Here is a 22,500-nt window from a genome sequence, read left to right on the forward strand (position 1 = left end):
ATAAACCGATTACTATATAATATATAGTATATATATGAATATAAAATATATAATTTGATATTATATATATATAATATATATTAAATATAATATATATATATATAATATATATATATATATATATATATATATATATTATATATTGTTATTTTATGTGTGTTGTTTATTTGTGTTATATATATATGGTATGTATGTGAGTTAATTATATACGATGTTCATATTTCACCAAATTATCCCTTATTATAACTCATATATATATCTATGAAGATAGTTTATAATAATGATAAAATAAACTATAATTTTAAATAAGAAAATATTATAATATCCATAGTACATAAAACAATAGCTAATAACATAATATTTTTAATAACTTTATATATTCGTACAATACTTATGGTAAATGAAATAGAAACATATTATATATGTAGTATACTATATGTTAAATATAATAATATTATTATATATATATAATATAAATAATAATATTATAATTAAATAATAAACTCGAAACTGGTTTCTGGCATTCAAATTTTTCCTTTATCGGAAACTCGATGATTCTCTTGAAGAAGGGTTTAAAAGCAAACTCGGAATAAAAAAGAACTTGTATTTGTAAAAAGAGAAAAAATTACAATGTCCTCCCATCCACTGTGCGGCAGCGATCACAGCAGAGCTAAACATAACTTTTTTCCATGAAATTTCGTGCAGCGGCTTTCGTAACAATACTGTTTGGTGACACGAGGAGAGCCAGCAAACACTCCTCATTATTACCTTCATGTGATAGAAGACGTTAATAACAATAATTATGGTAATAGTAATAATTAAAACAATGAAGACATTTTCCATCCACTTCGAAATGAGAAAATGATACTAAATCCCTGCTGTAAAACCCTCTTTTCCTATACTGTGAAACCTTTATGATTCATAAAGAATTCCTCATCAACTTTTATTTATAAATTTATAGTACTTTTTTTTTCCTTTTCCCCTCTTTTCTTTATTTATGGTCCCAGTGTTTTTTTTTCTATCTAATTCGAACAAGATATCTTTTTACGAAGAAGTGTAACTACGATGAGTAATTCGGAAGTTATTTCTAAATACACCCACTCACTTCCCATCTGCCTCTAATTATCCACCGCGATCTAAGGAAAGCGTTTTGTAACCTGTCATTTATCTTTATGAAAGACGAGGTTTCACAGTTATTCTTTTACAAAGTCCAAAATACCAGGAAAAAAATAAATAAGATGCCAGGTAAGAAGAGAAAGCTGTACTTGGTCATTGGCTTTTTGTAACATAAAAAAGTTTTAAGCTGTAGAGTGGTCATCTTCGTAATGACTGGATCACCACAGAATGCAATAAACTGCAAATGCTGCAAAAAATATAGAAAAAAACTATTTGAACGCGGAGTTGAGTCACGAATGTGTCCCTTTATAACATCTTCACTGGATAATAAATAAATCAATGGTTTTCCACATCCTCTAAACCACAAGAAGGTGACGACCCAAGAAGCAACCTGGTGCCTGTGCTTGCTTGCTTATACGCGCCCCGGGAAGATGCACAGAGTTGCTTTTCTACTGAAAACGTCTTCTATCTTACCGTAAAAAAAAATCTTTCAGTTCATTGTACTTCACTCAAGCACTGTACACTCTCTCCGTTTTGGCTTCGCTTAATGAAATAATCAAGAGATCATCGTCTTCTCCACGTAAACACAGTTTTTGATCAGAACTAGACAAATATAAAGCAACATGTAATTCAACAGTAAGAAGATCAGGCTCCGAGCAGAAGAATGTAGCAGTACTTTAAGACTGGACTAGAGGCTACATCATCGAGGAAGTCTGTCAGTCACTGTGGGGCGGCCCGTTCTGCCTCGACCGCTGCTGGGCCATCACGCAGCGAAGGATCCGGTGCAGGACTTCTAGCCGTCGCAGGAGGGACGTTTCCCGAAGGATGACAGCTGGAGGGGGCAGAGAAAGAATATATAAGTTTATGTTGTCCCTAAGTAGAAAATTATATTGGTGCACGGTGTCTTTAAAGAGAAAATAATGTCAGTACATGTCTTTGAATGAGATTGTATTACAAGGCGCATGAGTTCTGGCAAGCATGATTTCAGAACGTGAACAAGGCCGTTAGAGATGGAGTTGCTACACGAAGAGGAACTGTAAACCTCCAAGCATCGCCAAACCACACTACATACCTGGATTCGGGGTCGAGGGGGAGGATGGCCACGATCCACCACATCCAGGCGGGGCCGTTGGAGAGCGTCCAGTACTCTCCCTCGACGGACGGCATGTGACCATAGTGATTAAGAATCCGTCTTTTGGTCATGGGCTCAATGGACTCGAACCAGCGGGACGCAAGGGTGTGCACCGTGTCGTGCAGCTGCCGAGATTCTCCGAGCTTCGCCGTGGGAATTGCGTTGTCCTGGAGAATTGTTAATTGTTAATTAAAGACATGAGTGACAACGTAAAGCAAATGGGTGTATAATTTATTGAATTAATGTATGGAAATTGACTGTGTGATCACATGACACCAGTTAATTTGCACTTTAGTCCATTTAGCAGATGTCTGACGCCCACCTCGAGGAATTCGACGGCTGCTGTGTTGTACCCGTCTCTAGCACTTTTACTGACGATCTTGAACCGTCTGGACCCCACGGTGTTGACAATGGCCCGTCCGTCGGGCGTGTACTCCACGTCCCGGATTTCCAAGATGGTGCCATAATCGGCATAGCTGTCGAAGAGACACAGATTAGAATTTTCTTATTGGCAAACAACAACGATAATATACATATATAAGAATTCACCCTAAGCCACACGACAACCCCATCGAGACGTACCCATTCTCCGCCGTCCCCATGGGGCAGCACATGCCGAACTCCCGCGTCCCGGGACTCCATGCAGCGCCGGATCATGAGGCGGTAGCGCGGCTCGAACACGTGCAGCGGGCAGGTGATGGTCGGGAAATGGCGAGGGTGGCGATGAAGACGGGGATCTCGTGGTGCGGGTCCTTCCCTGGCGGCCGCCAGCTCGTCAGCTCGTCGTCGTGCTGCCGCCGCCGGTCCAGGGCACTCGTTGGCATCACCACCTCCTGGCGTGGTGCACAAATTTTCCGTCACGGTTGGACTCCTCTCGGACAGGCACTGCGGGGGGGAATTTAGTTTTAGTTAGGGACTATCTATGTATACATCATTATCATCGTTTCAGGGGAGTGGGGCAGTGTGAGCAAAGAGGAGTATGGGGGTTTGAATGCGTGTGAGTTCAGTCATGTAATCGCCTCTTCTCGACTCACCACTTTAATAGACGTCTTGCAGAGCGGGCAGTTGGTGGAGTGGTCGAGGCAGGGGTCCAGGCAGGTGCGGCAGAAGGAGTGGCCGCAGGGGGTGTCACGGGCTGGTACAGGAACCGGAAACCCACAGAGTGCACTCGAGTCGTTCTTCTCCACGTTGCTCATGTCGATGTGCCTCACGTAGCCTGTGCTGCTCTCTGCAAGGGCGGGGGCGGACGCGATCAGCTGGGCCCCCAAGGCATTTGGAGGTATATCAGTCAAAAAGGGTTTTGGAAAAGGAAGAGTAAGTATGAGGGAAAAGAGAGGGAGTGAAAGAGCGAGAGAAAACGGAGAGGGAGGGGGGCCCGAGAAACAAAAAGACAAGCGGTTACTTCTGCTTCTCTCCATCTCGTGGCGGTACTTGTCCATGAGTTTTCTGAGCTGCATCTCCTCCTCGACGGGGGGGGCGGCGACCCCCGACGGAGGGTTGCGGCGGGGCCCTCCTCGCTGTCCTCGGAGTCCTCGGAGTCGGACTCGGGGGGGATGGAGGGGTCGGAGAGCGCCGGGCTCAGGCGCTTGTAGCCGTTCAGGCAGTTCCCTCGCCCCTCCAGGCTCACTCTCCGTCTGTTGGTCAGCTTCACCAGCAGCCGGTGGAGGACCTGTCAGGCGAGACCACGCACCAGTTCAGTAAAGGATGAACAAACTGACAGGGCGAAAAACAACATATTTCATTCGGACTAAAGAACGAACGTTCGGAAATGGCTGAGTCAGCCACACGGGTCAGGTCCGGGGGAGGCCTACCTTGGTAATTTCATCTTAATGCTCCGGAGGCTGTCAGGCTCCTCCAGCACGGCGCACTGCAGCAGGGACACCAGCGCGTCCTCGAAACGGCCCAGGGAGATAAGGGCCATGGCACGCCGGAAGTAGCCCTTGGCCCACTCGGGGCGGCACCGAATGGCCGCCTCGGCATCGCTGAGCGCTTCCTCGGCACGCCCCAGCGTGTGCAGCACGTGCGACCGGTTGCTCAGGAGCAGGTGGTCGTTCGGAGCTGCAGGAGAGAGAGAGAGGAGGTAAGAAGGGAACTGCACGGGTATTAGAATATGATAATACAAATGGGCATGCCTTAATTAAGCGTATTCTTATCTAACACAGAGATACGTATAAATTTGCATAATCTATCAAGAGTTCCGTCACTGAAACAGGTGACTACAGAAGCCCTGATTTCGTAATCCCGAAAGCAGGACGTGGCGAGGTCCTTCATTTCCACAACCCTGTTTGACGCAGGGAAGGCCTACTCTCGACCAAATGAAGCCAAATACACTCGGTGGAGCCCACAATATGGATGTGACGAAGGGCAACGAGAATGGAGCCAAGCGAACGGGGGGGGGGGGGGTAGTGGTAGAGAGACAAAGACGAAGGCATTACTGAGAGATAGTCAAACATCTAAAAAGAAGCTACAGCCCAGAGAAAGCCAATGCGAGTGCCAGGAAATGGAAAGAGGAACGAGGAAGGAGGTAACCGCAGATAGAGAAAGGGCAAGGGGGGAGGGGGAGGGGAGGCGGAGGAGGCGAGTTCAGAGGAGCGGCAGTGCCTCGAAAGCAGCCCTGGGAGGCTACGTGCATTTGTGTGCGTACGTCATGTCCCTCCGCGACCTCTCCATGGCACCAGCTGTTCGTTCAACCGCGGGTCTGGCGGGCCAACGGTCTCTGGCGTTGCCCTATCCCGTCCTGCTTGTCTCTCCCACAGCCTCCCTTCCTGTGTGGTGTCTCCGCGGGCACGAGCGGATAGACGATTCTCGCTCATGCAGACGCTATAAAGGGGTTCCTCGCCGCCTGCCACACCTATTTGTGTCGCGCCCGCCTTGGGAGCGCCTGCTTTGGGTAAGCCTGCGTCTTCGCTCGGGTGTGCCCTCTGCTGTGCCTGCATGTGGCAGAAGGGCATTCGGTGATGCCAGACGAGTCTTCTCGATGCGGTGGCGGGGGCGGGGGCGGGGGCGGGGCGGGCGGCGGCTGAAGTTCATGAGTTCCATGACTAGACGCGCGGCGTTAGAGGCAGGGTTAGGAGTGGGGGGCGCTGAAGCAGGAGGCGGAGGAGGGGGATGAGGAGGATGAGGAGGAGGAGGAGGAGGGGCGGGAGGGAGGCAGTAGCCTGGTTCACCATTCAGGAGGTCCGCACGAGACAGATATTGATCCCCAGCTTGCAGAAGTGTTCGATGACTGGCACCGTGGCGTGGAAGGTGTGCCTCCAGCGCTCGAGGACCGCCGCGACCCGGGCCCGGCAGGCAGGGACGATGCACAGCACCCCGGGGGAGGCCCGCCCGCACGGCCCGCACAAGTCTCAAGGTCGTCTCCTTTGGGCTGCCTTCGTGACGTCACGCTCCCCGGTCCGCTGGCTCGAAAGAAAACTCGGAACCAACTGTCAAGTTCTTATCCGCTTGACAGGCACTCGGTCCCCTCGCCCTTGGTCTTCCTCCTCGCCTTTGTCTTCCTGCTTTCTGCTTTCCACGTGTACGAGGTCGCGAGGACGGACGCCTCGCCACCAGCCTTGCAAGCGAGCCTTTTGTATTCTTCCTGCCTGATGATGTGGCAACAAGTGCAACAACAGGCTCTCCCACTGCACGGCCAAGCACTTTATATAACGGCGTTATATCACTGCCAGATAGTTTCACAGACTATCTTTTCTCGGTCGTTTTTACACGTTCTTTTCTCTTTCCCGCATTCGCGACGGGGGTGGGGGTGAGGTGACACATCCTGGCCAGATAACCGCCGTGCAGAGGATGGACACGCGTCGTGTGTAGACGAAAAAAGAAAAGAAATAATAAGAAAGAAAGAAAAAAGAGAAAGATAAAAGAGAGAATGATAAAAAAAAACCATGCAGCGTGTGTCATGCAGACTTCCACGTGCGGCGGTTATGTAAGATGGCGACAACCGCCCCCCCCCTCCCCAACCCGCCCTGCCACCCAATGCGCCCGACTTGCTATACTGGCTTCTCGCGCCCCCCCCCCTCTTCCCCTTCTTTACTTGTCTATATCCTCCCTCCTGCCCCCTCCCCCCCTTCTAAATCTCCCTCCTTCCCCTCTGCTTTGTCTCTTACTTCCATGACTGTCCAAAATGAAGACGCATTGAACACCGTCCTTGCCTGACTTGGAGCAGTCACGGGAAACACACACACACACACACACACACACACACACACACCACACACACACACACACACACACACAACACACACACAACACACACAAAAAAAAAAAAAAAAAATCGAAAAATACTAATACTGGCATAAAACTGTATATACCTCTTACAAAAGACACAGGGATACAGGTGACACGGACGTGACTTGAATGTATGAAATTGAAAGAAAAAAAATACATGATAAGGGAACCAGAAAACGGAATTCATGCACCAAGGGGACGCCTCGTCACTCGGTTCGTAACGCCGTATCTGTGCGTGTGCGTGCATGCGTGCGTGCTTGGTTCGTGTTCGTGCTTGTGTGTGTGGCCGCTTGTGTGTGTGGTGCGCGCTTGTGTGTGTGTGTGCGCGCTTGTGTGTGTGTGTGGTGTGTGTGTTTTGTTCTGTGTGCGTGTTGTGTGTTGTGTGTGTGTTGTGTAGTGTGTGTGTGTGTTTGTGTGTGTTGTGTGATGTGTGTGTGTGGTATGTGGCTTGTGTGTGTGTATGTGCTTGTGTGTATTGTTGTGTGTTGCTGTGTGTGTCGTGTTTGTGTGTGTGTGTTTATGTGTGCTTGCGTGTAGAAATGTTGAGCGTGAGTCAAGAATGCAACTGCAGACTTAAATGGTGCAGCGGGAGGGCGGCCAAGAATCGATCATTTCATGGGTGGCATGACACTCAAGTCTGCGCCTTACTTCTGCTCTCCCTCCCCCTTTCTCTTTCTTTTTGTCTCTCCCTCCCTCTTTCGTTTTTTCTCTCTCCCTCCTTCTCTTTCTCTTCTTTTTCTCTCTCTTCTTTCTTTTTTCTCTTTTTTTTCTCCCTCCCTCTCTTTTACTCTCTCTTTCTATCCATCTACCCTCTCCCTCTGCTCTCTCTACGCACACACTCTCTCTTTTACTCCCCTTCTCTATCCTGTTCGCATCAGGCGTCCAGATTAGAAACGAGCGGGAGAGAATGCAAGAGGAGAGGGGAAGGACGGGACACGGAAAGGAAGATGACGAGGAAGGAGGGGGAGGGGAGGGAGGAGGGAGGGGGGAGGGAGGGAGGGAGGGAGGGGGGAGAGAAACAGAGATAGTGCACGAAAGACAGTTATGCAATTCCGGGTGAGCGAGCAGAAGCGAAGAGAGAAAACCGCTGGATAAAGAGAGGATGCAGCAGTAACTAATAGCATGTGATAACGGAAGAGGGATGAAGAATTTGGAGTGAGGAGGAAGAAGGAAGAGCAGAGGAAAGGAGGAAGAGAGAAAGGAAGGCAGAGAAGAGAGTGGAGGAAGAGGGATGAGAGAGATGAGAGAGAGAGGAAGAGGAGAGAGAGAGAGGAAGAGGAGGAGAGAGAGAGAGAGAGAGAGAGAGAGAGAGAGAGGAAAAACGCAGGACCAGACAAAATAACGAAAAGGAGAGACACAGAGTACCCCCCCCCCCAAAAAAAAAAATCAATAATATAACCGAGGAAGAAATAACCAAAAACCTCCCCCACCCCACCCACCCTCCCTTCCCTCCCATCTTATCAATCGACACCCCCATCACCCCCCACCCCCACCTCCTCTTATCACACTTAAAAAGCTTCGTCCAACTATAATCCACCCATCCCTATCATTAGTCTTTTTATGCGACGCGTCCCACTTACTGAATTATAAATCAGAGGAAAATCAATTAATGCAATTGAAGGTACCTTTTTATCCGGCATTCACAAGGGCCGTTGCATAACGAAGCCTCGATGAACGCTGCAAATAGGTTCAGCGCCAAAGATACAAACGGGGAGAGGAGAAAGAGAGGAGGGGGAGGAAGAGGAGAGGAAAGAGGGAGAAGGGAGGGAAAGGGGAGGGAAGAGAAGAGAGGAGGGAAAGAGTAGGAGGAGGAGGGAAGAGGGAAGGAGGGAAGGAGGGAGATGGAGATGGAGAGAGATGGAGATGGAGATAGGAGGAGAGAGAGAGAGAGATGGAGAGAGAGAGAGAGAGATTATTGAAAGAATACTGAGATAAAAAGAGCCTGGGAGAGAAGAGGTAACGAACGGTACGGAGAAAGAGAGGAGAGAGGTCTACTTAACCGATAATCCTCATCGGCCAGTGAATTCCCCCCCCCCCCCCCCAGTCGAGCAAGGAGTCGCAGTAGCAACCGCCGGAAGATATTCGTAAGCTTGTTCTCTCTCGATTCGTCTGGACAACAAGGACAGAGGAGAGAGAAGGGGGATGGAGTGGCGCGAGAGAGCGGGAGCGAGATAGAACTAATGAAATAAGGAGAGAAAGAGATGGATAGATAGGTAGCGAATGAGAAAGACATGGGCAGTAGAGAAAAAGAGAAAGACATAGATTAGATAGGGAGAGAGAAAAGATGGATAGAGAGGCAGAGAAGAGAGAGAGAAGAGGGAAGAAGTGGTAGGTGGAGGAAGATGAGGAAAAGGAAACGAAGGAGGGAAATAATAATAGGAAAATGAAAATGCAAGAGAGGGAGAGGGGGCACTTACGTAAACAAACCTCTACTCAGCGACCGGCGACGGGACTGCCAGTCGTACGACGTTACAAGTTGTCTTCCCTCCTCCCCTCCCCACATACATCTCGCGCCCCGGGAAAACCACTTTGTTTGCAATATTTTCTGACCTACATCCCCTGCCAACCGCCGACTGCCTGCCACCGCTCCCCTGCCACCGCGCAGAGAAGCAAGACATATATCCTGCGACATCTGCCTCCCCCGCGATGACCTACCTACTTTTCAACTTACATAACGCAAGTCTGCGTACGTGTCGAGCGGCTGGATTGGCTCGCTGGCGGGCTCCGCAGCGGGAATTTGGTCGTTAACTCTCCGGTATTGTCATTTCTGATCACTCATTTGCTTTATTTTTATGCCTGAGGATTTCCCCGCCCTCGCCGAAATGTAGGAATTTCTACTGGATCGTGAAGTTCGATTGTCCGGAAGATAACATGGCGATGAGACGGATTTTTGCCACGTGTGCCTTGAAGCAGTATTCCCGACCGTCTTCTCTCTCTCCATCCGCTTACGTAATTCGTAAACAATGTCCACCCATGCCACCCCCCCCCCTTATCTGTGTGTGCCTGTCTGTCTGGTTAACTCTGTCTTTGTCTGTCTCTCTTCACAGTGCCTGTCGTTAAACAAGCAAACTCGAACGCAGTTAGCAGGTTGCTCGGAACACCTTGTATGTTGGTATATACCACCCTGCTTTTACTTCGACCAAAGCTCCATTACTTTTCAGACACCACTAGTTCGTATTCAACAGCATCTCTCTCTCATTCCCCTGGTACATCTTCTTCCTCTTCTTTCATCCCTTCTTCCTTTCCTCCCACTTCTATCTCTTCCCCTTTCTAATATCTCCCTCTCCACCCATCATTCCTACTCCCGCCCGCCGCCCTCGTTTCCATCAGATCCGCGTCAAAACCCAACACATCCTTGTTAATGAATTATTGTATTGCGAATACTAGCAATCAATCACTAACCTGTAACTATCCAAGACTTAAATGGTGCTGGAAGCGTGATGGCTTTTATTACAGGAAAGAGAAACCAACGGATTAACAATGTAGCCGAAAGCCTAAATGTATGTATTTATATTTGTATGTATTATTTTTTCTTTTCTTTTTTTTCCCCCAATTTGGTTAATACCAAGACTGAATAAAATTCGATCTCCTTTCTTTCCTTACAGAAACAAACAGACAGACAGACACAACCACATAAACACAAATCAAAGTAATAACCCTTCGGACTTCACAAATCTGGCGCCCCGAGGTAGAGTATCTATTCCCCTCCACATTACGTAAGTCCTATTAAGGCTTCCCTCGTTGCTATGGTAACCCACCTTCTCCATCAACAAGTTGTCAGGCGACGTAACCTAAGGCCTCTGGCTGCGTTTCCAGGCAATTTCTTCGGTCAAATTTATCAGGTACCAGTTTCGTTCTAACTTACTCTTCGATCTATTTCCCACGGCAGTAACGCCACTTCTAACTTTCCCCTTGACTGCTACCTGTCACAAATTTCTACACTGAACGAAATCTCATCATCATCATTCTAATCCACCCCTTTGTTTGGTGTCAACTTTCCGTTCTGTTAAGTTTGAATCTCATTTCTTTATATATATGTACATGTAATATACTTTCTCCTCTTCTGATTCCTCTTCATACAGACATTCTCATTTTTTGTTCTTAATATGTCGTTGGTTCACTGACCTGAAGCCTGTGATATTTGTGGTGACCAAGACAACATAATAATCAATGACAAGGCAGTTGGTGCGAACTTGCAAACTCGGTGCAAGTATTTACGGCAAACAAAAAAAAAGAATGAGAAAATCACAAGATGTACCGATGACGCTTACGTAATAGGAAAAAAATAAAAGGAGGAGGAGAAAGAGGAGAAAGAGAGATAAAGTAGAAATGCATATGAGTAGGAAGATACACAACAACCAAACAAAAGACAAACAACAAATATTCAAATAAACAATACGATAAAAAAATCAAAATCAACAAACAAGAAACAAAGGACGAATCCCGTAAACAAAAAAAAGCAAAAATAAATAAGCAAGTCTTCTAAAAATGCACCATCGTCGCATTTCTCGCAAACCGCCGCCCGTTGTCATGTTCTGCAAAATGAATGAACGGATCAAACATGAAAGAAAGACGAGTGAAAGCGAGAAAAAGAGGTAGCAATAAACCATTGAAATGAACTGTAACAAAAACAAACAGACAGGGGAAAAAATACAAGTACTAGGCGACAAGGAACTTAGTCACCACGCCTCGCTAATGACCAACAACAGCCACATGGGCCTTGTACAACAGACCTCCGTCCACTGAGCAATGTCAAGGTCGACCCTCCGCCAGCGCCTCGTGGGGGAGGGAGAGGGAGAGGGAGGGAGAGGGAGGGAGAGGGGGAAGGGAGGAGGAGAGGAGAAGAGGAGGGGGGAAGGGAGGAGGAGGTGGGAGAAGGAGGAGGAGGAGGTGGGAGAAGGAGGAGGAGGAGGGGGGAGAAGGAGGAGGAGGAGGGGGGAGAAGGAGGAGGTGAGTGGGGATGGGAGCAGGAGGAGGAGGAAGAGGGGGAGAGGAGGCGAGGGGGATGGGGAAGAGATGGAGAAAATGAGAGGGGAAGGAAAAGAGGGGGTAGAAGAAGATGAAGAAGAAGATGAAGAGAGGAGGAGGAGGAGGAAAATCATACAGAAAACAAAGTGTTACTTGATGGCAGAAATATTAAGACGAAATCAACAATACACCGGAACAAAAGCAATTCAACTTTATTCAAATGACAGCATAGAAAATACTGTAATGAGATCGAGAAACTTTTATGAGACGAAAACTTACAACATTACTGGTAATAATGACGGAAACTGAATTTGTTGTTACAAGAGTAATGGCAGAAACAGATACCTAATTAGTTAATGAAAAGCCTAAATAATTATTTCTGATTCTATCTAATGTCTTGGGACGCCCTTAAAACTGCTTCTATAACGTAACTCGTTATTATGCAATCACACGCTATCTTCGAAATATTATCAACCCTCCCCCCCTTTCCCCTAAACTCCCCCACCCCTTCTCCTCACCAATCACAAACCCGATAAACAGAATATAAAGCCAGAAAATAGAAAAAAAGTAAAAAAAAAAAAAAAAAAAAAAAAAAGTGAACACGAAAAAACAAACCCACCATTTCTCTCCCGGATACCTGCCCCCCCCCCCCCCCCCCGCCCCCCACTATCACCACCGACTCCCCCATTCCCCCCACCCCCTAACCCCCCAGCATGCCTTCTCTCTGTGCTTGCCAACGAGGCCTGGCGAAAGCACGGGCACAGTGTCAATGTCGAGCTCGAGGGTCAAATTCCATGCAATTACGGCTCTGACCTGCTTGCGTGATCGTAGGAGAAGAGGAAGGGATGAAGAGAGCGGGTGAGAGTCATGATGAGAGGAAGAGGAGGAGGTGGGCGAGGAAAATCACGTGAGAATATAGAGCGAGAGAAGGAGGGAAGGAGGGAAGGAGGGAGGGAAGGAGGGAGAGGAGGGAGGAGAGGAAGGAGGGAGGGAGAAGAGAGAGAGAGAGAGAGAGAGAGAGAGAGAGAGAGAGAGAGAGAGATGGGGAGAGAGGGAGAGAGAGGGAGGAGGAAGAAAAGTTAGAAAGGAAAGATGAAAAGAGAAAGAAAAAGAGAAAGTGGAAAAGAGGAAAAGCGAAGAAAACAGGAAGGGGAGAAGAGAGGAAGGGGGGAAGGGGGGAATGGGGAAAGGGGGGGGAAGGGGGTAGAGGGGAAGGGGGGGGGAAAGGGAGGGAGGGGAGGGCAGGGGGAGGGGAGGGGGGGGAGAGGGAGAGAGAGAAAAAAAGAGAAGCGAAGAAACAGCTAAAAAGAAAAAAAAGGAAAGGGGGGCCCGAAAAAAAAAAAAAGGGGAAAAAAATTTTTTTAAAAAAAGGGGCCCCCCTTTTAAAAAAAAAAACCCGAAAAAAAAACAAAAACCCTTTTGGAGGGGGCAAAGGGGGGGGGGGGGCGGGGGGGGGGGGGGGGGGGGGGGGGGGGGGGTAAAAAAAAAACCAAAGGGGGGAAAAAATTATTTTAAAAAAAAAAGGGGGGGAAAAAAAAAAAAAAAAAAATCCCCTAAAAAAAAATCCGGGGAAAAGGAAAAAAACCGGGGGGGGAAGGCGTTTCAAACAGGCCCCCAAAAACCCAACCCCAAAAGGACGAAAAATGATTGGAAGGCGTTTTCCCCTTTAATCGGGGGGGATAAAGTTTTTCCGGAAGGGAGGGGGGGGGGGGGGGGGGGGGGGGGAAGGGGGAAAGGGGAAAGGGGGGGGAAGGAGAGAAGGGAGGGGGAGGAGGGAGGGAGGAGGGAGGGAGGGAGGAGGGAGGGGAGGAGGGGGGGGAGGAAAAGGAAAGAAGGGGGGGAAGAGGAGGAGAGGGGAAGGGAGGAAAAGGGGGGAGGAAAGGGGGAAAGAAAGGGGGGGAGGGAGAGAAGAGAGAGAGAGGGAAGGGAGGGAGGAGGGAGGGAGAAGAAGAGGGAGAGAGAGGAGGGGAAAAAAAGGCAGGGAAGGGAAGGAGAAGAGGGGGGAGGGGAAGGAAGAAGAGAGGAGGAAGGAAAGGGAGAGAAAAAGGAAGAGGAAAAGGAGAGGGGAGGGGAGAGAAGGGAGGAGAGAAGGGGGGAGAGAAATGGGGAAAAGGGAAAAAAGGAGGGGGGGGGAGGGGGGGGGGGAAGGAGAGAGGGAGAGGGAGGGAGGAGGAGAGGGAGAGGGAGGAAGGAGAGGGGAAAGAGGAGGGGGAGAGGGAGGAGGGGGAAAAAGATAGGAAGAAGAGAGAAAAAGGGGGAAGAAGAAAAAAAAAAAAGGAAAGGGGAAAAAAAGAGGAGAGAGAGAGAGAAAGAGAGAGAGAGAGAGAGAAAGAGGGGGGAGAGAGAGAGAAGAGGGGAAGAGAGGAGAGAAAGGGGGAAGAGGAGAAGAGAGAGAAAAGGAGAGGGGGGAGAGAGAGAGAAGGGGAGAAGAGGGGGGAAAAGAGAGGAGAGAGAAGAGAGAAAGGAGGAGAGGAGGAGGAGAGGGGAAAGAGAGGAGAGAGAAGAAAGAGAGGAGAGAGAGGGGGGAAAGAGAGGAGAAAGGGGAAGGGGAAAGGAGAGAGGGGGAGGGGAGAGGAAAAAGAGAGAGAAGGGAGAGAGAGAGGAGAGAGAAAGAGAGAGAGAGAAAAAGGGGGAGAGAGGAGAGAGAGAGAGGAAGAGGGGAGGAGAGAGAGAGAGAGAGGAGGAGAAGAGAGAGGGGAAGAAGAGAGAGGGGGAGAGAGGAGAAAAGAGGAGGAGAGAGAGAGGAGAGAGAGGAGGAGAAGATGGGGGAAAAGGAAAGAGAGAGAGAGGAAAAGAGGAGAGAGGGGGAGAGAAAGGAGGAGAGAGAGAAAGAGAGAGAGAGAGAGAAAGAGAGAGAGGAGAGAGAGAGAGAGGGAGAGAGAGAGAGGAGAGGAGAAGAGGAGAGGGGGGAAAAAGGGGAGGTAGAGAGAGGGAGAGAGAGAGAGAGAGGGGAGAGAGAGAGAGGGGAGGAGAGGAGAGAAGGAAGAGGAGAGAGAGAGAGAGGAAGAGAGAAAAGGGGAGAGGGGAGGACGGGAGAAGAGAGAGAGGAGGAGAGAGAGAGGGGGAGAGAGAGGGGGAGGGGAGAGAGAGAGAGAGGGGGGAAGAGGGGAAAGGGGGAGGGGGAGAGAGAGAAAGGAGAGGGAGAGAGAGAAAGGAGAGAGAGGAGGAGGGGGAGGAGGAGGAGGAAAAAGAGGACTAGAAACGAAGAGAGAGAGAGAAAAAAGAAGTTTTACATAACGGCCCCCCAAAATTTGGGGGGGAAAAATCCCCTTTTCCTTCCTCCATACTCTAACTTCCTTCTTTGCTTCCTTTTTTTTTTCCCCTTTTTCCCCCCTCCCCCCCAATTCCAAGAAAATTCCCAAACCCCGCAAAAGCAATCCTCTCCGAAGGAGCGGGGCCCCGCAAACGTACGAAACTCGCCTGGTAGCGGCTCCCATAGGCAGTATATTTTAACAAGCCCCCCCCCCTTGATTTTCCCACAGGAACCTTTGGCATAACTTCGCCTGCTGGACATCCCCACACCGATTAGGTATGGGAAGGACGGGGTTCAAAAAAGGGCCCCTAGGCGGTGATCATTGATTTTTTCCCTCGACCCCCTTTTAGGTAACACCCCCCCCCCGCTGCTGCCCCCCCGCTTTCGCGACCCCGCAAAGGTGCCCCTTTCCCCTCTATCCGCACCCCCAGCGCCGTCCCCACCTGGGACAATCAAAAAGGTACCCAAGCTTAACCCAAGCAGAGTGATTAAAACCCCCCGGTAGTCGTCCCCCCCAGCAAAAATGCCCCGAGCGCACCTAAGCGGGGCTGGCATGCTTATACAACCAAGGGATGCCTGCGCCCTCGGCCGCCGCACTTTTAATCTGGATAGCGAAGGACTGGGGGGCCGTGGCACGCTCCCCGGATAATCAGGAGGATTTATTTGGCATCTAGTTTCATTAAACTCCATTGGAAAAAAAATAAAACATCATTTACCATGGAGGAAAGTAATGAATGAAGAGTCCAGCCTGCATTTAAAAACGGGAAAACGCGCTTCTATAAAAACCCAGTTCGAAGCGGATCTCCAGACACACACACCACCAAGGGAGCAAGGCCTGTACTCACCACAATCAACAGCTTCGGTGTACAGCTCCACGGCTCTTTCCAGCTGCTTCTCCTTAAAATAGTTGTTTCCTTGAGTTCTGAGCTTGACGCCTTCGACCTCCCCGGCCCACCATCGGTCCACACACGCGACCACTAACACATTGGCTTTCAGGTTGGCCACGTTTGAGCTCTTGATTTTGCTTTGGCATACTTTACAGGTCCTGAGGGTCTCCTTCGAGAGACACTTTATACAATAGGTGTGTCCGCAAGTGAGGGTTTTGGGGTCGTAGAGAACACCCCAGCAACTCGGGCACGAAAACACGTTTCTCTGAGGCGGGTTCGAATTATCCCGCGCCTCTTGTCTCAGGTACTGCACTATTTTACTAACCACTTGACGCATTTTGTCTATAGGCACTGAGAAATGTTTACAACTATGGAGTAGAACTTCCATGCTCTCTACAACATTACCATTTTCCGCGTGAAAACGCAGCGTACGATAAATAAAACATCTAGATTAGGTCCCTTTTCCTTCAGCATTCTCCTTTAATTTCTTTAATAAAACGGGGGGGCCGAAACCCGGGTTCGGGAAAAAGGGTTCTTGAAACTTTTTTTCCCTTTTTCCTTTTGCGTGGCGTTTTAAAAAGCGACACGGCCATATCCCATTTTTTACTCGCCAGGGTCGGAAAAGGGTTCATGAAACCCCCATTCTACAACAACGTGATAAATTTAAAATTTTTCGTAACTCACGTGCCGCGTTGGTCCTGATTGGCCGGCGGTGCTACCCTCCCGCAAAAGCACTCGCTCCCAAACCGCCAAGTTAAAATTACGGATTTTTTGAAAACATGATGGGAAAATTTTAATGTAAAATTTAAAATGGATCTTTTTTTGCGGGGGCAAAATTTGGCACAAATTACAATTGGGTTTTTTTTAGATATGAAAATTTTTTAAAGGGGGGCCAAAAAAAAAAAGATCTTTTTCCCAAATTTTTATTGTTTTTTTTAACCAATATGCTACCAGTGTCTGATTTATTTTTTATTTTTTCTTCCCCCCAAATTTTAAAATACGATTTTTAATAAATAAAATGAACTTAATAGGGGAAAGGAAAGGTTTTGGAAAAAATTAAGTAAATTGAAAAAGAAAAAATTAAAACCCCAAAAGTATCATTTTAATTCCATCGTTAAAAATTGGGAAAACATCAAAAAACACCCCTGTCATTAAACCTCCCCAAAATTTGAAAAAGGGGGTTCCCGGGGCGGTTGGATTCACGTCTGCAAAACCCCAAAAGGGAAACGACTTTCTAAACCGCACCCGCATCCAGATATCCCCCTTAAATAAATAAAAACCCCCTGGGAAAATATATTAAAAATATATTATATTTTTAAATATATATATTTTAAAATATATTATATATATTTTATAAAAATATATATATATATAAATTATATTTTTTAAAAAAATTTTTCAAAATAAAAAAATAAATAAAAAATATAAAAAAATAAAATATTTTAAAATAAATTTTCTATAAAAATTATAAAAATATATATATAAAATATATATTATATTTTTTTTTTGTGTGTGTGTGTGTGTTGTGTGTGGGGGGTTTTGTGTGGGGGTGTGTGTGGGGTGTGTGTTGTGTAGGTATTTGTATATATTAGAAATCAAACCGGTGAAAAACATATACCAACACATACATAAAACTTTAAAACCACACAAAACACAAAACAACACACCCCCCCCTTTTTTTGTGTGTGTTTATATAATTTTATATATCTATCTATATATATAAAATATATTATATATATATATTAATTATAATTAATTTGTTTGTGTGTGGGGTATTATTCTTTTTTTTTTGTCTATCTTTAATCTATTTATATTTTTAAAAATCGGGTTTTTTCAAATCTATCTATCGTTATATTTATTTGAAAGGATATTATACATATAATATATTTTTATATATTGAAAATTTTTAAACATTTTTTTATTTATTTTTTATATTTTTATTATTATAATTATTAGTCATTTTATTATTTTTTTGGGAAATTTAAAAAGGTAATTTAATAAAAATAATAATAAAAATAATAATATAAAATAATAAAAAAAAAAATTAATAATAATAAAAAAAATTAATAATAATAATAAAAATAAAATTAAAAATTTTAAAAATTAAAAAATTTATTATTTATTTTTAAAACCCAACAAGGGGCGTGGGTGTGTGTGTGTTTGTTTTTAAAATTGGGCTTTTTTATATATCCCATCTACAAAGCGGCCTGAAAAAAAAATGCCCAAAAACCCTTTTTTCCAATTGAAAAAAAAAAAAAAAAAAAACGCTGTTTCGGTTTCCCCGGAAAATTTCCCAAACCGAAGGGCCTTATTGACAAAATGATTACTTATACCCCTTTTTTGATTATCAAACCCGACGTTAGTATAAAACCCTTCCGGGGGGAAAGCGGGAGGAAAAAGAGGAGGAAGAGGAAAAGGAGCGGAGGTGACAATTGTTGATTTCCCGAAGAGAAAAAACTAAGAAAAGGGCCAATTTTTTCCCTCAGACCTCATTATGTTTTGGTTTTGCAAGGAAATAAAAAAAACAGATGAAGGCAAAATTCCCGTAAAAAGATAAAAACACCGGAAAAAATAAAATTTTTGTTAATTATTTATCTAAAAAACATAATATATATATATATTATATATATATTTTTAATATATATAAAAAAATTAAATCTAAAAATATATATATATATATATTTAAATATATATAAAATCCTTATATAAAATTTTCTGTTTTGTGTGTGTGTGTGTGGGGTGTGTGTTTGTTGGTGTGCGTGTGTGTGTGTTTGTGTGTGTGTGTGTTTATATATAATATTAAAAACTTATATTTATTATTATAATATATTTTAAAATATTTTATCTTTATAAAAATTTTCTTCTTTATATATATTATTTAAGCTATATATATATTTCTATTTTTTTAATTTATTGTGTGTGGGGGGTGTGTGTGTGTGGGGTGTGTGTGTGTGTGTGTGTGTGTGTGTGTGTGGTTGGGGGGGGTGTTTTGTGGTGTGTGGTGGTTGTGGTGGTGTTTAGTTTTGGTGATAGATTTAGAGAGATATAAAAGGAGAAATAGAGGGTAGATAATCATTTCCCCCTTCCCCCTCTTTTTTCCCCTTTTCCCTTTCCCCCTTTCCTTCCTTCCCCCCCCTTCCAATTCCCGTTTGCCCCTTCCCGTCCCCCCTTCCTACCACCCCCTTCCCTTTTTATCTCTCTCCTTCTCTTTACCGGGCCCTTTTTTAAAAAAGTAAAATTTTTGTTAAAAGTTTTCTGTCAGAGGGGGTTCTTATATGATTTAAATTTAATTTTTGGGCAAAATTTTAATATTCACTTGAATACTCATGGTATCTTTCTTAATTTTTTATTGTTTCCATGTAATTTATATAAAATTTTTTCAGTGTTCTAAGATGACACGCCCCACTTCCCTTCAAATTTCATAAAAAACACATATGAAAAAAAACCAAAAATTATAAACAAAAAAAAAAAAACCAAAAACACCAAAAAAAAACCCCCCCCAAACCCAAAAAAAAAACACACACAAAAACACACACACACACACCAACCCCCACCACCCCACACACACACACCACCACACACAAAAAACCCACACCCACACACACAAAACACCACCCCCACCCAAAACACAGGTCCACAAAATACCGACACAAAGGTATTCCCCTTTTTTTTCTCTCTCCTGTCCCCGCCATGGGAAAATTTTCCCATTATTTTTTACATATTAATATTTATATCAAAAAAATCATCAAAAATTTTAAAACGATTTTGAAAAAAAAAAAGCCTCTACACTAATTTAAAAAATGAGGCCCCCCATTAAGTAAAGACAACAGAAAAAAGAAAAATAAAAAGGGAAAAAAAAAAGAAAAAAAAAAAAAACAGTAATTTGAATAAAAGAATAAGCTCCCGGGAAGCACTGGAGGGAAAACTCAGCAAAATGACGTCAAAACCGTCAAATCCCCGGTCTGTACAAAATTTTAAAAAATCCGTAAATTTCCATGTGAGTGTTTTTCGGTTTTAAAAAGGGTATGTGGAATTTTCCACCCCTAACACACTTTTCTTTGAGAAATGAGGGGTTTTAGTTATAAAACCCGCAGGTGTTTTTTAAAAGGAATTGTAGGTTAAAGGTTGGGGGTTGGATGTAAGGGTTTTGTCCATATTTAAAACGGTGGGAAAAGGGGAAATGAAGGAAAAAACTTTTGCTAGAAGGTTTTTGCATATGCCTAACACACTTTTTTTTTGGGAATAAAAAGCCCACACCCATTTAAAACCCCTTTTTAAAAGTGTAAAGGGTTTTTAAAAAAGGAAAAAATATGGAATGGGGTGGTTTTTATAAAAGGGCTTTGGACCCTTGTGGGGCAAAAGTTTTCTATAACAATAAACTGTGGAGAAAAATGTCATAAACAGTGTTTTCTGGAGGGCTCTGTTCCCCTTAAAGTGGGGTCCCAAGGGCCCATAAATAATTTTCCCCATCAGCAGTGGGCCCTTAAAGGGTTTTTTTCCTGTGGCAGTTCCAAAGTATCTCCCACTTTCCGTGTAAATAGTCTAGGTCCCCTGTCTGAAAAAATTTTTTTTCTGTACCTATATCGGATATTTAAAAAAAAGTTTAAGGGGAGTGGAATTTTTAAAAAATTTAATTGCTTATAATAATAAATAAAATGAAAAAATGTGTTTTAAAAAAATCATGACCCGTTTGGGGAGTGAAATTTTAATTTTTATCGGTATATTTTTCCCCGCGTGTGTGGTTTTTGTGTGTGTTTTTTATAATAATAATAAATGGAAAAAAAATTTTGTTTTTTTGGATAAGGTTTTTTAATGTAAAAATGAAGTTTAAACAATAATCATTTAATCCTGGAAAAAATAAAACCCCGGGCCCCTCTTGCATTGCAGACTTGTCAACCCTGGAACGCGTGAAAAAAGTCTTTTTGGGGTTTTTTTAAAAGGAGAAAGAGCGGGGGGGGAGGGGGGGGGGGAGGAGAGAGAGAGAGGAAAAGAGAGAGGAGAGAAAAGAGAGAGGAAGAGAGAAGAGAGAGGGGAGAGAGAGAGAGAGAGGAGAGAGAAGAGAGAGAAAAAGACAGATGAAACAGGTTTTTTTAGAGTTGTTTTTTGTTGAGGGAGTGTAGGGAAAGGGAGAATGCCTTTTTTTTTGAAAAGATTTCACGGGGTGTTTTCTACAAATTTGCTGCCGAATATTTAAGGGCGAAAGTTGTTTGTTACGTGATTTTTTTGGGTGGAAAAAAAAGCAACACACACACAGTGACACAACCCCCTACACAGTGCACACACACACACCACAAAAACACACACACCACAACAAACACAAACCACCCCCAACACGCACCACAAACACCAGCAACACAAAACAACAAAACCCGCAATTAAAACCGTTCCCGAAAAAAAAACTTCCTCCCCAACACAACCCCGTAAAAAAATTTAGAAACCCTCCCCCTTCCGAAAAAAGGGAAATTCCTCCACGGAATTTGGGTAAGGCCAAAAGTTTTAACGCGGTCCTGGGGAAAAGGCTCCCTTTTTTCAGCCTTTTTTTTTTTTTTTCTTTTTTTCATTTGGGGCCCGTGTTTAATTCGGGGTACGGCCCCAAAGTTTTTTACTTTTTCCTTCTGGTTCCTGGGGTTTTTTTGTCTCCCTTTCCCGCCCTTTTCATTATTTTTTTTGTAGGGTTTTTTTTTCATTTCTGTTTTGTTCTGGGCTTTTATTTTGGTCTTTGCCCCTTTTCCCCTTTTTTGGGGTCTTTCTGTTTTGTCAAAAACTTTGCCTTTTGTTTGTCCCCTTTTTCGTCTCTGTTTATTCCCCTTTTTCTATTTTGCCTCTGTCCCTTTTTCCTTTTTTTATCTTTTTTTTTTTCTGGTTTTTCCTCTTTTCCTGTTTTTTTTGTCCCCTTTTCTCTTTACCCTTTGTTTTCTTTCCCCTTTCCCCCTTTTCCTCTGTCTCTATTTTTTGTTTATAAATTTTCCCCTGTCTTTTTGCTTTCCCTTCCTTTGGGGCGGGTTTTTTTTTATTTTGGGCCGTTTTCGCCTCGTCTCTGTTTGCCGTCAATTCCCCTTTTTTAAATTTTTTTTTTGCCGCCTTTTATTTTGGGGGTTTCCCCTTCCTTTGGTTTTCCCCCTCTTTTTTCCTTTTTGCTTTTAATTTATTTTTTCCCCTTTTTTGGCATGTTTTTTACCTGTGTGGCCCTCACCCCCCCAAAATTTTTATTTTTCCCTCCCCTTATGGCTGTTTACTTTTTAAAAGGGGTTTTCTTCCCCTTTTTCCCCCTTTTAAATGGGGAAATTTTTTCAGGAAACTAAGTTACGCCCCCAATTTTTTTAAAAATAAACCACAAACAACCCCCACACCACACAAACAACACATCAAAAAAAAACAAAACAAATTTAAAACCAAGGGGAAAAAAACCCCACAACCCCCAAAACACCCCCCCCACACACACAACAACACACAAACAAAAACACAACCCCCACCCCCCAAAAAACACACCCCCAACCCCACCCCCACACACACATCGTTTGATATCAAAGACGTCCTTTTTTGAATCCTTTCCCGAAAAGATCGAGATCAATAAAATATTTGAGTGAATTTTAGACACGTGGGCTGTGGGAATATTGGGACGCATCGATTTGGGTCGAGGGTGATGCTCGGGGTTTTTCCCCCCCCCCCCCCCCCGTTTGTCGGTGGTTTGTTTATCGGCTGGGTGGTTGCTTGTTTATAGGTCTATTGGGTGGGGTTGTTTGTGTAAAGTGTTTTTGTGTGGTGTGTTTTTGTGTGTTTTGTGTGGGGGTGTGGGGTTTGTTGGTGTGTGTGTGGGGTGTGGGTGTGTTTGTGGGGTTTGTTGTGTTGCTGGGTGTGTGTCTTTTGGGGGTTTTTTCTGTTTTTGGCCCGACGGGCTCCCCCTCCCTTTTCCCCCTTTC

The 22,500-nt window shown here is 44.7% G+C and overlaps 1 pseudogene; it reads right to left on the minus strand.

The window, feature by feature from the left end:
- Nucleotides 1-1,775: 1,775 nt before the first annotated feature.
- LOC119582811 lies at nucleotides 1,776-16,054 on the minus strand (annotated as a pseudogene).
- Between the last annotated feature and the right edge of the window lie 6,446 nt (nucleotides 16,055-22,500).

The sequence above is a fragment of the Penaeus monodon genome, chromosome 16 (genome assembly GCF_015228065.2).
Source record: "Penaeus monodon isolate SGIC_2016 chromosome 16, NSTDA_Pmon_1, whole genome shotgun sequence".
Taxonomy (NCBI): Eukaryota; Metazoa; Arthropoda; class Malacostraca; order Decapoda; family Penaeidae; genus Penaeus; species Penaeus monodon.